Genomic DNA, 18,195 nt, shown 5'->3' with positions numbered 1-18,195 from the left:
CGAGGCTTGTAACTTCCAGCGTACTCCGAACACTGTAAGTTGTTCCAAGGATCATTGTTCCCTGAGCTCCAAGTAAGCAATTACCCGCCAGCCGCGACGAGAGCTACGGTCGTTTGAGTGATGGTCTCGCACGAGTTGCTAGGTGTGTGCACAACCGTGCGCGGCAACGCCCTCCCCGAGGAACGCGTTTCGTTCCCGTCGGCGAGACATGTGCTCGCCTCACGGTCGTTACACACAAAGCTTCCGCCGCCCACATGTTTCACCTCATCTTTACTGCCCGTTCCTCGTTCGGACGACAAGGAAACGCAACAGAGAAAGAATGGCTGCCTCCAAGTGCCAAGATTCGTTCGTGCGGTGTGGAAACTCCGACTTATGACAGAGAGGCTCCCGTCTTTCACGTCGCCGCCGCGATATATCATCTTTTCCGACAGTCGTATAAGGCCCCTTCTCAGTTTCTGCGGTGAGGTTTTCTGCGCGAGGGCAATGGAAAGAAATAGGGTAGGACATTACTGGCGGGGATTAGCCCAGCGGTGTGATTTGAGGACAATTGGTACTAATCAGAAACATGGCTACAAAAAGACATTCCCGCCGGCTTGATTGATAATTTATGTTTGTTTCTTCGGCCGTTTTTTTTAATCGCTACCGAGTCAATAGAAATATTCTATGGTTACTTTTTGCTGGCTGACGTTTTCAGAAGATGGTATGGTCTGGATAGCGCATAGTTCTTCCTCAAAACTGCCTTACACAGAAGATGTTTTAGAGGAAACTTCCTACGGAAGTGAACTTACGATTTAAGAAGCTCCTCCACGTCGACAGCAACACAATGCACCGCAAAATACCGATCATTCGTCTTACTTTATCCTTGTAGCGAACGAAAAGAACAAGCGGTTTTCCTTTCCGCTGGCAACACGGTGTCCATATATCAAAAGGATGCCAACCCCTTCTATTACTGCGACAATATGGTCACCCAAGCATAATATAAATCGCACTAAGTGGTTTTTCAGATGGCCAATTATTAGTGTTCGTCTTATCGCGATGCAGTGAAGCGTGTTCTTCTCAACCCTACTAATTACTAGAATGGCGTAAAGCTCCCTCTGCCTTTTACAGCCCAACAAATATTACCTCGGTTTGCACGCACTCGTGTCAAGGGCCGTGTGACTCCTTTTCCTCATATAACTCTGAAAGCAGATCTGCGAGATCGATGGCAAGAGACGGAGAGCGAGAAAAAAGGAAAGACGGTTACAATCCCCTGTAACGCCGAATTAGAGTGCAGCTCTTGAGGAACACGAGGGAAAGACACGAAGAGGAAGGTATGCCCCTCCTCCTCATTCGTACCCTCCCCTCCTCCTCTCCTGCTCGCCTGCCATTTAGCGGAAACTTTTTCCCACTAAATTTAGCGGGGAAATTTTCCCTCTAAATTTAGCGGGGAATGTTTGCCACTAAAATTAGCGGGGAAATTTTTCCGCTAAACTTAGCGGGAAAATGTTTGCGCTAAATTTGGCAGAGAAATTTTTTCGTTATATTTTGCGGAGAAAATTTTCAGCTGAAGTTTAGCGGGGAATTTTTCCGCTAAATGTAGCGGGGAAGTTTTCCCGCTAGATTTAGCGGGAAAATTTTCCGCTAAGTTTAGCGGGGCAATTTTTCCGCCAAATTTACCGGGGAAATTTACCCATAACGCAACGAGCGGTGACGTCATCCATGACGTCACTGGTGACCTTCGTGACGTCACACGTGACGTCATGTGTGACGTCATCATGGGAAACGTCCCATAATGCACCGCGCGGTTACGCCGACAGCGACTGCGACGGCGACGCCGACGCCGCTCAAGCCGGAAACGGGCGCCTATACTTCGTTTTACCTTAGGTCCGGGCGCGGCCGATGTTATGAAGGGAAGAGCCAATCAAACGGCGCAAAAAATGCAACGTCATCGCGTGCTCTTTTCGCTTGATAGGACAAGCCGGCGGACGAGCGCGCACAGAGAGATGGCGAACAACAGCTGGTCTTCTTAGGTGCAGAGAGCAGGCAATGATGTGTGCCTTTTTCGCTGTTTGATTGGCCGTTCGGATGATAGCATCGGGAGCGCTCGGACCTAAGGTGAAACGAAGTATAAGAGCTGCGCTGTAAAACGTGTGGGTCGCCTGACAATTCCCGATCAGGCCGAGTTCTACTCGCTCCGAGGAAGTGTCACAAGGAGCGCTATGATAGACAAACACTTTATCGATACTTAAGTTGTGCTGCGGGGGCCAAGGCTGCCTTGTGGTCCGGGTCTTCCCTGGGCTCGTTCCGCACCGCCTCTTTCGTTCGTCACGGCCCCTCGAACTCTGTCCACGCGCACCTACCACGAGCGTCCCTTTCTCTTCTTCCTCGCCGCTCACGGGGCCGTCCATCCACGTTCAGCGTGGCTCGTTGTCTCCCACACTCCCCTCCCCTCAAGCCTCAAACTCCGGGGGGGGGGGGGGGGGGGGGGGGGGGGGTCCGGAGCATCCGGAGTCCCTGGACCGAGTCACTGGACTCCAAATCGCCCATCTCCGCCTTGCTGGTGGCGGTGGACGTGCATCCGGTGATTGGTGAACTCCTGGTGGGGGGACTTGATGAGCTCTCGCTCCCGCAACAGGTCCGGGGTCAGGACTGCTGGATGGCCAGGTAGGTGGTCTCGGCAAAGTTGCCCAGCGTTCCCGTCGAGACGCGGGCCGAGGTGTAGCAGACCTCGATGCCCGCCATGTGCAGCAGCTTCTTGGGCACTGGGGCGGACACGATGCTTGTGCCGCGGGGCGCCGGATTAGCCGCATCAGCACGCACCTTGCAGGGTACGGTGTGGCGCTTTCCACTCTTGTTTCCCCAATAGCCGTTACGGACGGGGATGACGCACAGCTAGGCCAGGATGATGGCTTGAAGGATGGCCGTGGCCACCTCTTTGGAGCACTTGGTAGGACTGGCACCTCTTCGGAGCTCTTGGAGCACTGGCCGTTGAAGTCCCCAATGGCCACAAAGGCCTTGAAGCGGGTGCGCTGGCCGGCACGCGTCTGCTTCTGCATCGGCATACTCTTCAGCACCTCGTCCTTCAGCGTGTCCCTGGGACTCTCCGGTCCTCCGCGTCTCCGCCGTCCTGCCTTCGTTGACGTGGTCGACGTCGGGATTGCTCACCCCGTCTCTGCCAACCAGGTTGACCACCCTGACGGTTGGTTCGTCTTGCTCCTTGCTAATCGGGTTGACCACCCTGTTGGTTGGTCTGGCCGTTCCCCCTCCAACCGGGTTGACTACCCTGTCGGCTTGTCTGGCCATTCTCTTGCCGAACGGGTTGGCCACCCGATGCGTTGGGCTGACTGGTCTTCTGCCGGAAGGGTTGATTACCCTGGGAGTTAGCCCGGCTGACTCCGCCGGTATCACGGGAGGTGGAAGGTCGCCCTCCTGGATGGCGCCGCCCATTCTGGTTCCTCCGGGGGGGCATTTCTGGACAGAACAACATCTTGCAAAGATTAGATCAAGTTCTAGGCCGCAGATTATAGCGCCGCGCAGAGCACCTATCGGATCTCTCACCGACGGGTTCGCGCATTGTTCGGCTATCGCGCTTAGGCCGCGTTGCCGGTCGCGCGCGAGAGTCACGCGGAACGGAGGATTCCTCGTTTTGTTCTCGTTCATCGTCATCCCGATCACGAAGATGGTACTTTTTCAGGTCTGTGATGTGGACCGGGCAAGACTCCTCGCTCGCATTTTCCTGAGCGAGCCTGTAGGTAAGACGTGACAGTCGTGCCTTTACCACGTAGGGCCCTTCCCACTTCGGAGCAGGTGAGGCTGCGAATCCGCTCGCTGCATTGTTCAAAGGATGGGTTCTCCTGAGAACCAAGTCCCCCACCTTGTACTCCAGGTGACGATGAGTCTTATCGTACTGGGCCGCCTGTTCGATCCTTGCTGCAACGAGGTTCTCTCTGGCGTCGTACAACGCATTCGAAAGGCGAACTTTCAACTCCGCCGCGTATTTAGAGAGTGGGCGTTCTGTCGAACCTTGGTTATTTCGTAACCCGTTCTCCAGCGGAGACGATAGCTCCTTACCCAAGTTCAGAAGCGCAGGCGTTAACCCAGTCGATCTGTTCACGGTCGTCCGGTTTGCAAAACCCATCTCGAGAATGTGTTCGTCCCAGTCCCTGTGTTTCTCCGTTAGTGTGATCAGCATGCTCTTCAAGTTTCGGTTCACTCTCTCAGTGGTATTAGCCTGAGGATGGTATGGTGTCGTCCTTTTGTGCTTTATGTTTAGCGCCAAGCAGAAGTCAGTGAACACACTGCTTGCGACATCATCGACCCCCGTGTCTCATCAGCATTATCGCTGATGAGACACGTGGGTGTACCGAAGCGCATGAAAGTTTCCAACAACTTCTCCCAGATGCGCTCCGAGACCAGCTTCCTCAGCGGGTGTAACTCCACCCATTTTGAGAAATGATCGGTTATTACCAATAAATACTGGTTCCCACGGGAACTTTTTGGAAGTGGGCCGATGATGTCGCAAGCAACCATCTCCCACGGGTAGTGACTCACTACAGGCTGCATCAGGCCTGGGGGCTTTCCCCCTCGCGGCTTCGCTTTCTGGCAGGCTGGGCAGCTACGGGCGTATCGGAGTGTGTCCTGTCTCATGCCCGGCCAGGTCGCGACGCGACATAACTTTTGAAAAGTCTTGCTGCCGCTGCCATGACCAGCCAAAGCCAAGTCGTGGAAGTATCCGATAAACCGCCTCCGTAGCCTCCTAGGAATCACCACCCTGAACGGAGAGTCGTTCCCCTCCTCGTCGTCGATTGTTGGAACGTAGCGGAGCAATAAGCCGTCTTGACCCAGCAGGTATGAATCAATATGTTTGTTAAATTGACCGCCAGCGTTCCCGGTGTTGCTTGCCATTTCCGCAATTTTCCCCAACACCCGCTGACAAAAACCATCTGCCTTTTGGGCCTCGACAAGCTCTTCCTTGCTCACCACTTCACCCCAAGCCACGATCCTCTGTTCCCTCGTGCGGCCTCCTAACACTGCGACGAGCTCCTGTTGCATCGATCCCTTCCCGCTGTCTCGCTTATGAGCGGCTGCGCGGGAAGCTTGTCTCTCGCAATCCCCTGGTTGCGTCTCCTCCTTCCAACCACTATCATGGGGCGCCCGAGAAAGTGCGTCTGCAACCTTCTTGGTGGAGCCCTTTCGGTACTCGACAGTATAGGTGTTTTGCTGCAAAGTGAGTGCCCACCGAGCTAACCTCCCCGCCGGCTCTTTCAACCTTTGAATCCAGGTGAGAGCAGCGTGGTCTGTCTGAATGGCGAAGGTGGTCCCGTCTAAATACAGGTCGAATTTCTTTAGAGCAAACATGACGGCCAGGCCCTCCTTCTCCGTCACGCTGTAATTGCGTTCTGGCGGTGTAAGGGTTCGGCTCGCGAATGCCACCGGGCGCAGCTGTCCGTCATGTTCTTGCAATAACACCGCACCGACGCCGTAGTCGCTCGCGTCTGTCTGTAGCACGAACGGACGGTTAAGGTCTGGCAGGCACAGGCTGGCCGTGGCTGCTATCGCCTTCGTGAGGGAAGAGAAAGCTACCTCTTGTTCTCGGCCCCAGGCCCATCTCGAGCCTTTGTGGAGCAGCAGGTTCAGTGGCCGTGTGAGTCCAGCGCACCCTGGAATGAACTGCCGATAAAAACCGACCATTCCAAGGAACCTTTGAAGGCTCTTCGCGTCGCGCGGCGGTGGGTAATCAAGAATGGCCCTCAACTTATCCTCGTTCGGCCTCAAGGTACCATCATCTACGACGAAACCCAAAAGGTTGACCCTTGACGCCGCGAGCTGGACCTTCTTTGGATTAATCGTTAACCCCGCTTTCCTCATTCTGCTTAAGATAATCTCAAGGTGTGCTAGGTGCTCCTCGAATGACTTTGAAAATACGACTACATCATCCATGTATGCCATGGCAAAGTTGAACTTCGCGTCCCCCAGCACGATGTCCATAAGCCGTTGGAAACTCGATGACGAGTTAGACAATCCGAACGGAAGGCGGATAAACTCAAACAGACCCCTGTGACAGGTGAACGCCGTCTTCTGGAGAAAGGCCCAAGAGAAGGTGAGAACATCAGAGCCTTGCTGTCGTTGTGGAAGAGCCTCACACCTTCCCAGTGACTGCGGGTTTTGGAAAAATACACGTTTTCGCTGTTGCAAGGTTGGACATGTTTTACAGCACTGTACTTCACGTAAGACAACAGCGGCTGCAGAGGCCAACGACTTTTCTGAAAGAGGGACTGATGAGGACAGCGGTATCGATATCTTTTTTCCGCGACCGCATGAAGAGGACACGATCAACTTGATTGTGCCACTCCAGCGGCTGTTCACGGGGGGGGGGGGGGGGGGGGCGTTGTTGACCTGCTCATGGAACTGGACACCGGCTCCCCGGTCTGTGTCATTCCAAAAACAGTATACGAAGAGAACAAAGCAAGCTGGCCTTGTTGGGAACCCCCCGCGTTAAGTTTGTCATGCCACCTCGGCAAAGTTTCCATCATGGGGAAGTTGAGTTTGAAGGTCCGTTACGAAGGACGTCAAGTGGACACCTAGCTAAAAGTTTTGGGATGCAACGGACCAAGACTAGTTGGCCGCGACGTTATTTGAGGGTTCCGCCTTCTTCCAGCTCAACTGTTGTTTTCGGAGTGCGAAAAAAACGTCAAGACTTGAACGAGGTCTTGTCAGAATACCAAGAACTCTTTCAACCAGGTTTGGGTCTAATCAAAGGACCGGATATGCCCTTGCACGCGAACCCTGGAGCGACACCTAAATTCTGAAGAACCAGGCCTATACCGTATGGTATAGGCCTCGCCTTCAGGCCTTCAGCAGTGAGGTTCCCAATTTCGCCTTCATGGAATAAACACGATGTTGAAGAACTGCGCGTTGTTGTGTGTCCCACCACTCTCACCACGGCCAGGGAGTCGTGCGTCTCTACCAAGGCACGGCCGTTCTTCCTCTTCGGGATCTTGATCCTCACGACGTTGCCGTACAAGCGGAGCAATCTGAAGAGCTTCTCGACGTACATCTCCTCAGATTTGAGGACGTACACGATCAGCAGAGATTCCTGGTGCGGGCCCGCCGCCTGCGCAACAAATAGGCACACGCGGGGCCGTAACTTGCACCGCCGTGTTCCAGTGAACCTCCGTGGTGGGCCTGGGGTCTGTTGGGGGGCGCCCGGTAGCAATCATAGTAGCTGTTGCCGGGGCTGTTGAAGTGATTGTCTCAGGGTCCGCCGTAGTCGTAGCATGTGCGTTCGACGACGTAGCGCGAGCCGGCAGCGGGTCTTCGGCCGTCCCGTAAGCTGCCGTAGCTCTCAAAACCATGGCTCATCAAAGAGGGCAGGAAACCTCCAGCGGCTGCGGTGGTGGTAGCGGTGAATATTGATGAGCCGAAAAGAACCAAAATAACAAAAGCTATGAGTAGCATTCTGAAGGGGCTTCTACGAGAAAGCGTCAGTAACGTTAGGCGCGGCAAAAGACTTGTTGAATTGGCGAGAATATATATACTATCAATGTTTACCGCCAAGAACCACGCGAAAATTTAGTGGGTACCACACGTTTGTCGGCACCTTGTACAGGGGTTGCGATGGTGTCCGAACATCGAGATAAAAATAGTCGGTTGACCTTGTGGGCGGTTCTTTAACGCATTTTCCTCGGGTGGTCACGGCACACGCTCTAGCTTAACGGTTTAATAACCCAATATAATATTTACGAGGCAAGCCTCGCGTCAATGTCCGGGCAGTCGGCGGGCAGCGCGCGAACGTCGTCATGGGTTGGCTTCCCGATGGTCTGGAGGCGCGCAAACGTCTTACATGGGAAGCTGTGGTTCCGGGCAAGTGGCCGCGTTGGTTTCGACGGGCACTGTCATCCAGGGGCTCCGGGAAGGTCACCAGCTTGTGGCGGCAATCAAAGCCCCGCGGCCCAGAAGCCGGGCAGCCGTTCTCGTTCGTCCCCAGCAGCCGAGAGCCCTAACTGTCGTCTCTTCGTCCCATTTGTAGCCTCGTCATCCTCAGGCAACGCCGCTGTGGGCACAAGATTGTCCACCTCGGCCTTGCCCCTTCGATGTTATCGCCACATGGGATCAGCAAAGCACAATGCGGTGGGAAGGACCGCGATGGGTTCTCACAACCTCAAAGCATCTAGCATTGAGGTCTACCTACTATTTTTTTAATCAAAGCCAAAAAGAGCTCACCGTCGTTCTGACGTCACCGCAACTCCTGCGCAAAAAGCAGAAGACTTGCTCTCCACATGGGGATGCGGAAAAGCACTAGTTCTTGCCAAAGCCTTTTGTAACGCGCATCTTTTAAGTCTCCGTCTTCGTCACCAACATCACGAGGAGGCCTCTCAGAATTAAGTCTCACAAGGAGTCCTATCATAATTAGTGTCAGGGGAGCGTTTTAATTTATTCGGGGTCCCGAGGTCAAGCAGCACTTCGACTCTTTACTCAACCGAACTCGAGCATCGATTCAACGAGTTCGCTGGATCGATTTCGTCGTACTTCGTGCATATCCGCTGCATGATCGAGCTCTCTCACGACGCCTCCCTCTGCCCGAATTCCGGCCGACAGATCTCGCTGCCTGCTTCCCATCTAGCGGGGCAAAGCCGCACCTGCTCCCTTCGGTAAGGTGGGAGCCCTCGGAATATGCAATTTCGATCTGCCCTTTCAGCCGCGCAGTTTCCCCACCGCCGACGCCGCCGGCGGTGCTTAAAGGGCCCATGAAACAATTTTTGGCTTGGGATAAATCATTTTATATTGGGATTTTACTAATAGCACATCAATCAGTGGGCCAAAAGAAAAAGGTAGAAAGTCAAAAGCCTGACTTTCAGTGCGAAAATTTGAAAACACAGCGGACTATTTCGTACCTCCTCCCCTTCGTAACCTCTCCGCCTTTTCACTGCGATACATCCGCGGTCCCAAAAGCGCGTCGTCAGGTCCAAACTGACGTCACACGAAGCCGGACCTCATTTAATCCCTTCACCCCTAAGCTGACATTGTGGTGGAAGCTACGCGCTTGCCGGACCTATCAGCCGCCTCCGTTTCATCAATTTACCTCATTCTCTGCAGCCACATTTGCCACGCTCACGTGGCAAAAGTGTGGCTAGCGTCAAGGAGCACGTAGCTTCCACAGCACTGTCAGCTTAGGGGTGAACGGGGTAGGGAAAGAAACTTTTGTCCGAGTTTTGAGCGACGGGCTAATCTTCTAGGGGGACAATGGCTCTCTCCGGGTACACAAACCAGGTTCCGAGCGAGAGGGGCCTCCCTTCTTTTCGTCTTCTTGAACTGTTTGGTGGAATGCGCGATTTATGAGTTGAGGAGGAAAGCGAAACAGGAAAAAGTTGGAAAAGCGTTTCATGACCCTTAAGGAGTCCACCACCTCCAGAGCGGTAATAACAGAGGTGCTCCGAATTATTCACGCCCGGCATTCATTATCCGGGGAGCGAAATCAATCTTTTCTTCCGCCCGCGAGTCCGGGATTCTTACGCGGGCCACTTAGGCGAAATCGATCTGTCCGTCCAGAACTTAAGAGAGGTATGTGTCCCCCCGCTTGGCGTAGAGAAAACGTTCTCGAGCAATTACGATGCACGGATCCAGTAAAAGGAATGACCTGCGTCGTGCGGAGGGCTACCGACGTAATAAAAGTAAATAAAAAAAAAAACGGGGTTAGGGCAACAAGACAAAAATTGCACGTTCTTTAGAAATACAATTTTTTTTTTTTTTGGCTTTGGGCAATATTGTTTGATTCTTCGAGAAGCACAATAAGAAAGTTCACACCTTAGTTTGGCGACAAGACACTCTTAAAAATTTTCCTTCTCCTACTTTCGCTCAGAGCACTGGAGGAGCCATCACGGCGATTTGATAGGAGTACACCTTGTCACACCATGAGGCCGAAATTAAAGCAGAAACCCGAATTTGGCGTTGTGTCGCTGAGCGTGATTTATCAAGTGATTAGGGCACGCTCAATTTTACTTTATTTAATTTAATCTAGTTTTAAATGGAGCGATATGTTAGGGTCCCTCCGCGGATCGCGAATATAAGGTCTCCGGGTGCTTTGCGGAAGAGTAGGCGCACCAACACTTCAGAGAGTTCAAGAATAGCGTAAAGATCATTGCGTTAACACTGCGTGCGATGCACGCAAGCCCTCAGCGGAATGCTGGGGAGCAGGTCAATACAGCGCTGTTAGTACAGCGAAGCGCAAACGCATACTCAAACAATTGCAGCGCCATCTAGGTGTGGGCATGCAAGCTGCTCCAAACAATCTACGGTATCACGTCAAGCTAATCTGAGTCTCGCGCTGTCCCGGGAACGACGAGAGCTACGAGAAGGGAACGCAGAACGCGGCTGCGTACGCACGCAAAAATAGATAGCGAATGTACGAACGTAAAGCTCGCGGTGTTGCGTGCGTATAAGCATGCTCAGTTTGGAACACGATATGCTAACGCAAACGCATAGTTATTGCATTTCTCCGACTCGCAATACTAAATCTCTCTTCTTTTATAGTGTCGGTGCGTAGATACTCCGGCATGTATGATGTTTCGCGATGTACTCGGCACCCGGATTATTTTTCTTTCGGCTAGTCTAGGGAATGAGAAGGACGATCGGCATCATGCTCTGATGGTCGAATTGCCTCAGTGGCAAAATAGAAGTGTGAATAAAAGAAAAAAAAAAAGAAGAAAGACGTGACAGAAGAATGAGACGAAAACGGAAATAAAACACGACGGCTTGGGCGGACGCACTTTACCGGAATGGTAAAAGGATATTACTCTAAAAAAAAAGAAAAAGAAATCTAGTCAAAAAATAACTTTTAGATGTTCTTTGGCTTGTCCATATTTTGTACCCTAAAGAGTTTTTCTTAATCAACTCGTAAAATGGTTCTTTTTGAAAAACTTATAGGGGGCTCTTTTTAGGTCCTTTTAGACGCGAAAGAGTTCTTCATTGCCCAATTGCACTTCTAGTCCGCCAGGGGGCGATAGTGCTTGACGCGAAACTGCCCTTTACGAGCTTAGAGAGGTCTTGGGGCGTCGAAGAACCTTTCAAAAATGGATTTTTTTATGAACTGCAGGTGATTGGTTAGAAAACGACGAAGTCCATGTATTCGGCGGCGAAAGGGAGGGCGATGGGGAATGGACAGCATGGGGATTGGAAGTCGACAATTAGGGCCGTGCCAGCAAGTGCAAAATACAGACGAAAAAAAAAAAAAAGCTCCTCCGTTACAAAATTCGGGAAGGAGAGTATTTAGGGTGAAATAAAAAATTGTCTATAAAAACAAAGAGGAAAGCAACTAGAGATATGATGCCCAAGGGCGGCAAATCAAAATAAAACACCAAAACGTAGAACGCGTCTTTAAGAGTGAAATATTAGTGGCATTAACCGGTAGAGGTAGGGATTAGTATCCGAACGAGAGTTTAGCGTTGAGGCTATAAGGGGATTCTGTTCGGAGATTGAAAATACGATGTTTTTTTTCTCTTTCGCACGGGGAAGGACGGGGGACGGGAACGCTGACCAGATAAAACGACACTACTCGCTCTCCTCACTGGCTGAACTCATCGAGAGAACAAGAATTATTCGTGCTCCGAGTCAGTCGCGGGGCAGCACACACGGAAGGTGATGTTCGTTTGCAGGGCTGTCATAGATAACTTGTGTTGCATAGAGTAAGGCAACGCGTTTCTACGATTCCCCTCCGCTCAGACCCCGGTGACTGATTTCCTCTCGTGGGAGGCGTACACGCCTCGACATCGTTACAGTACATATAGCCAAAAAGAAACGCAACAATTCTGAGCTCTGACATAGTAGTGGACGGTGGGCCTTGGGGGGATAATTGGACGAAGCGGCGAAAACCCATATCCTACGAATGATGGAGTGTTCCTTCCCTATAAACAAGCACAGTGCTGCTTGATATCAAGACCGAACGAGTGACTGACACGTCGACGCAGTGCCGGCTAAATAATTGGAATCGAGGTGCCCGTGCTTTCCCTCTCTCCAACTTTTGGTTAGGGAATGTTCATCTTACAACAAAAACACGCATGACTTATTCTATAGCTATGATTGTGCACTAATGAAATCGGTGGCTGCGTTTTAGACGGTGTTTGTGGTAGTCCGTTTATTTGCACTTGATCCCGGTCTCGCGTTCGTTATTAGGGACTTACTTCACCTGCTTTGTGTTTTTTCACCTTCGTGGTTTATTGGTTTATCTTTCTGAAGAAATGACAGAGAGGATAGCCTGAACGCTTGTACTAACCAGCGACTTCATGCTGGGTTAAAGAAAACAGTGAAAAGACAGGTTCAGCATTGAGAGAGCAACAACATGATTACGATGAGATAGACTCAACTGCCACCTGAAGAAACGCAATTTGCGATTCTTGCCTCGTGATTTGTCTTGCGGCGTCTTTATCGAGTAATGTCAAAACATAATTGGCTCTCAGTGAATATACAAGGTGTTTCACGAAACGCGGGGCCAAATCGGTCCTGCGAAAAGTACGCATCATACATAAAAAAAAAGTGTCGATGTCGTATTGGTTTTTGTTAAAGGGCGCATTTAGGAAACTTCATAGCGCTCGGTATAATTCAGTTCTTAATTACTTTCCAGTAGTTAACCTTTTCCTTAGTAAATTGTAAGTCGTGGTCTCAGTGGCAAATGGGTTGATGTTTTTTTTTTTTCGCCACTGAGCCGGCATGACCACTCAGGCAACGATACTGTTGTCCCTTCTAATTGGCTCAGCTGAACCCTGTCCTTGTACCTTGTGGACAGTTATGTTCAACATCTTATCATATCAGTTAGTCCATCTCATCACCCATGTACTGATGAAACGAAGCCCGATCACTGACTTCTATATCACGTCGGGGGGCAGTGTGCGTGCGAGAACTTCGGCGAATCTGTTGTAACGGCGAACTAAAGCAGCTCCACAAATGCAGAACCAACGCAGCTTTGCAATGAGGAGTATCACGGTAGCGTCGACCGACGGGACGGTCAGCGCCGTGTAATGGAGCACCAAGGCGCTATCGCGAGAGTGAGGGGGTGTGCACGAAGCTGCGCTCACTCTCGCTGATAACGTCTTAGCGCTCCATGACATGCAGACATGTACCCTTTACTTAGAAAATGTAATGAATTACAACTACAAATTACTTCGAAATAAATGTAATGAATTGCCGTGACTAATTCCTCGCGTAAAAAGGTAGTGTATTACTTTACTCGTTTCCTTACAAGTAGGTTCACGTCACTTTGCTCGGATAATTCTCATGGAATAAAGAAACAAAAAAAATGTTTCCATACGTGTAAATCGCAATACGACTTTCAGTATCCTATACAGTGCCACTTTATTGTGGCCGTTCTTAGTAAAAAAAATAAAGGCGATATATTTTATCCAGTTCGACAGCGAAAATATTAAAAATGCAATATAGAAGCTCTACCTCCACTCGGCGAACTTTTCCTTCCGTTGTGCCTTGGTAGTGCTCACGAGACCTCGAAATATCATCAGAGGCAGAAAGCTGATAGTGGATGTTTCGACAGAGCCTTAAAGGAGCTGCGCAACGATATTCAATTGGAATGTTTTTCTCTCTACACGAGCTTACTGGCACAGCTGGGACTCAAGGATACTCACACGCAACGCCATTGGCCAAGAAACTCCTTTGTTGCGGTGTAATTTCAAGGACAAAAGCGATTATTTTCATTCAATCTCTCCTTTGCAAAATTTGATGACGTAACAAGGGGATCGCAGTACACCCAAGCGACGATATTTGAATGCGGTTCATAGATTTGAAGGTAAACATCTTCGACAGACGTCTGTCGAAGGTGGACCCGAGCATTGCGTGGGCACTCGACTTGGGCTCGTGACAATTGCTAGCTCGAGAAGCATTCGGGTTGTGACCCGTGTCCAATCGCTGCAACGACGACAACAGCCGAGCCATAACAATGTCTGGAACTCAGCGCGTGTCCTGCGCCTTGCCAACCCCAGCGCGTGGCTATGATCAACCCTGGCGGCATATAATCGGCTCCAGATCACGTGGCCGCTTGTTCTGGCTGCGAGTTGAGGGGGTGAACGCTGCTCGTTTTTCTTAAATTTTTTTTCTGGGACTTCTATTGCGTGGGGTGAAAAACGAACGCGTGTTTCATAGGTCATTAACGTTAGGGATCCGTTTTAAGCGGTATTTGTGCACAGTACAAAAATTGTTGCATCGCTCCTTTAACTGCGCTGGAGCTCGGGTACATAAAATAATTTTAGATGCCGTACCCTCGTGCCCATGACGTTTCCCCGAACCGGCGGCAATTAAGTCGTCTAACGACGTTTTATTGACAGATCGTTTCGAGCAAGAGATGTCCGCGCGTAGTGCGAAAACACTATGCACAGTCGATAAAAAAAGAGAAAAAAAAAGTACTGCTAGCTTTTTAGGGCTCATGCACTTACCAGCTGCAAACACACAATGCGTACAAAAAAAAAAAAACATAATAAAAAGCCCGCTGCATAGAGGCTGCACAGAAACGAGTTATAACAATAAAAAAAATCAAAACCAACAACAACAAAAAACGAGAAAGTGAGGACGCTAACATGGATTTGAGCGGTGGTGAAGGTGGCTCGTTTTCCGGGAAAACGGTTCCCGAAATGGGAACCGTTTCGGGAACAGTTACCTCAACCCCCGGGGGGGGGGGGGGGGGGGGGGGTTGAGGTAACTGTTCTTAACTCAAAGATTCGGCGTTCTTCTGTGCAAATATTTTGTGCTTGACAAAAAGGCGGCGTTTATTGAGGTATCCTAGAGAAAAGCAGGATACCAGCGTAACCTTAATTCATTTAACATTGGCGCGGCCTTCATACCGTATTTTATTGTCCTCTGATTATACATGTTTGAAAGCTGGAATGTTACGCGGACTACTTACAGGTGCGGACAACATTGAGAGTTTCTTTGTAGACGCTTTGCAGCAGCTGTGCATGGACCCCGCCATAACTGAGCTTTAGTTTTTGTTTCCTCTTATTTCGTTTATTTCACTTCATCATTACCATAGCAGGCCAGGTTATTGCCATATTAGATTCAACTGTGTCCTTTTCTAGAGCATCGGCCTTTGCAGAGGATCGTCAACTACCGTTTCAGTTGCTCGGCATCTCGGTAAGACAAGAGAAGGTCAGCAATGGCGGCTGTAATTTGGCGCGTGTGTAAAGCGTCTATACGATCGTTCATTATGACGAAACCTGTGAATGAAAGAGTATGTTGATGATGATTCATGTACGATACAAGCTTCTTTGTGAGCTAATAAAGTTTGTCAAGGTATGCTGTGCATCATATTTTCTTTTCGACCAAGGGCCTGGTACAGACTACGAACCGGGTGCGGACTGTAGTCCTTAAAATGCGGTACTTGGAATCGCCCCTCTGTCTCCAAGAGGCGAAATCGAGACAAGGGGTGCAGGTCCCGAAGAAAGAAGTTGCCTCGCGGATAGTTCAGTGCGATTTGCGTTCCAGGTCAGCAGAAAACAAAACAGTAGTCCAGCAAGGGCAGGCTCAGTTCGAGGTTTTCGGGATTCCCAGATTTTGATTAAACCGGCTTTGAGGTTATTTTTTTGTGTTTATTGGTATTTATCAAAAACACGGGACTTTACCCATACGCCCTAGTTTATACGGGGTGTTTCTTTTGAAGCTTAATAGATATGTTCAGAAAAACGCCTCGAAAACCACCCTAATGCGGTTGGTGCGGGTGAGTCATACGGCCAGAGGGACATAGTACAGGGGACTGATCGTAATGACCAGTCGGCTACTTAACTAAAATATGTTAGTGCAGAAGTACGGTTTGAGCGGGGTGGGTCGCAAAATTTCGGAAGCGCATTGCATTAATAGCTTGGGAAACCGCTGCATTTCCTCAAACAGAAACCTCATTTTTAGATCGGACTATGGGGCAAAGACAGCTTAGATGATGTTGTGTCGTGTGCGACACGCTCTGGTATTGCGTGACGTTCAGCACGTTCTCTACTTCCTTTTGTGCATAAATTCAGTTACGAGTCAGCCCTTATGTTTCGTGCATGTTCCTTTTCTCTGTCCTCGTCTTCTTGTGCACTGTTGTGTTCACTAAGATAAAATATGTTAATTAAGGTTTTAAATATTGAACACGCCCGCGCGGTTTTTTAGTCTCCTACCATCCGCGTTAGTGGTTTTTGATGGCACTCAGCAAGTTTATAAATGGAGCCACTAATTAAAAATGTATATTAAAAGAAGCGGGTAATTATTCTACTTATTGTGACGATTAGAACCTCATATTATGTCCCCCTGGCCGTATAACCTACCATGCACGAACCGTATAAACGTATCTTCCACGTTTTTTTCGTTTTTTTTTCGAAATTTGTTAAGTTTAAAGAGAAACACCCCCAATAATATTGTTGCAGACAGCTTATAAAACGCAGGAGCTATGCATGAGCATGGTATTTCCGCTCCGCAGCCAATGTAGCGGCTAATCGCGCTTGAATACCCAGCGGTACTTCCTTGCCGGCCGCTGATAAGAGAACACATTGATCGGTGCGGTTTGTGGCCGAGGTCTCTGCAGAGTGGCCCACATTCAAGAGATTGAATTGGTAGGAGCGCTGGCGCTTCAAGAACGAGCTCTTTCTTTCAACTACGCCTTTCCACGATCCTCTTTTAAAGCAATCCGAAGGAAATGTGATAATTCAGTAAAAACGTTCCGCATAATTTTGAATACATTATAGCACCAAACCATCCGGGTAAGGCCGAGGCGGCAGAAAATATTTTGATCTCTGTAGTCCTTGGAGACTAATGAATGAATGTTACCTGTTAATCTTAAAATCTCGACACCGGAGCGAAGGAAGTGTACCATTATGAGTTTTAAGTTATAGTACACCCTTCTCTTCGGTAATCGTGGTCTCTTTAAGATATATCGAGTTTCCGACTAAGCAATTCGATTCCTTTCAATCTTGTTTTCGTGAAAAAATGAAGATTACAATCAATTTTAGTTTTGTGGGGGTTCGTAGTAATTCAGAGGTTTATTTGTTTTCAGTAAACGATAATTAAAGAAGTGGGATGTTTAATTTTTAATTTAGACAAAAATGTATACTGTCCCGGAACTGCTTGATTCCGTGAAATAAATCAGTTCTTGAGCGTAAAATGTAGTACAGGGGAGATGATCACTGGCAGCATATAAGTGCCAGCGAAGACAGCGAAATCACGCCGGCGCAAGCTACCCAAATGACGTTTCATTATATTGTCACGGGTGGTGACCAAAAAGACAGGAAATAAACAGGAAGAAATAAACGTTTAATGTGGCGAACTTGTGCCAAAAATGAAAGAGTACAAAGATAATAACAGAGCGTCGCGGGCGTCGAAGTCGACGCAGAAGCACAGTCGAACGCTGGGGCGAAACTGACTGCAGATCGCCACGCGGAGCCGCTTTTGTACACGCGTTGGCCTCTGGAGCATTCGCGTAGAAGGTTCGACGCGTAGAACATTCTAACCTTGAATCAGCTAGACGGTTCTCGAATTCACCAGAACATCACATTACAGTGTAAACAAAAATGCGTAGCCGCGGCCAGGAATCGAACCCTGGCCCTTCGCGTAGGAAGCAAGCGCGATAACCGTTAGGCTACGGCCGCGCTGCCTACTTGGCGCGCGGCAATATTCTTCCAAAAGAAAAAAGAACGGGATGGGAATTTTTTTTTTTAAGTTAGCGGAAGTTCAGGTGAAAAAAGTGAAAGCCGTTTACAACTCCCTGTAACGCCGAATTAGAGCGCAGCTCTTGAGGAGGAGGAGGGAAGGTTACTGAGGGGCGTGGGGTCACGGGACGTCGAGGGGGGGGGGGGGGGGTTGGACGAGGGGACGAGGGGCGGGGGGTCACGGGACGTCGGGGAGGGGGGGTCCCGTCAGGGGGGGATCACGTGACCCCCCCCCCCCTCCCCGAGGTCACCGAAGGTACCCGAGGCCCTCCCGAAGGAACTCGAGGTCTTCCCGAGGTCCTCCCGTGGTCCTTCCGAAGGAACGCGAGGTCCTCCCGAGGACCTTCCGAGGTCCTTGGGGGGGGGGGGGGGGGGAAGTCTCGCGGTTACGCGGACGCCGCTCAAGCCGGAAACGGGCGCCTAAGAGCTGCGCTCTAGAACACCAGCTGACGTGTCCCGTTTTAATATTGTTAAAAATTTTCCCTATCCTAAACCTGATATTGTAATCAATCTTAAAAACGACGATGACTCATTGGTTCCTAATGAC

At 50.0% G+C, this 18,195-nt stretch overlaps 1 pseudogene; it reads right to left on the bottom strand.

The window, feature by feature from the left end:
• Nucleotides 1-2,503: 2,503 nt before the first annotated feature.
• Nucleotides 2,504-3,426, bottom strand: LOC115327649 (annotated as a pseudogene).
• Between the last annotated feature and the right edge of the window lie 14,769 nt (nt 3,427-18,195).

Source organism: Ixodes scapularis, unplaced genomic scaffold (assembly GCF_016920785.2).
Source record: "Ixodes scapularis isolate PalLabHiFi unplaced genomic scaffold, ASM1692078v2 ptg000376l_1__unscaffolded, whole genome shotgun sequence".
NCBI lineage: Eukaryota > Metazoa > Arthropoda > Arachnida > Ixodida > Ixodidae > Ixodes > Ixodes scapularis.
Note: the sequence above shows the minus strand (reverse complement) of the source record. Positions and strands in the feature narration are given on the sequence as shown.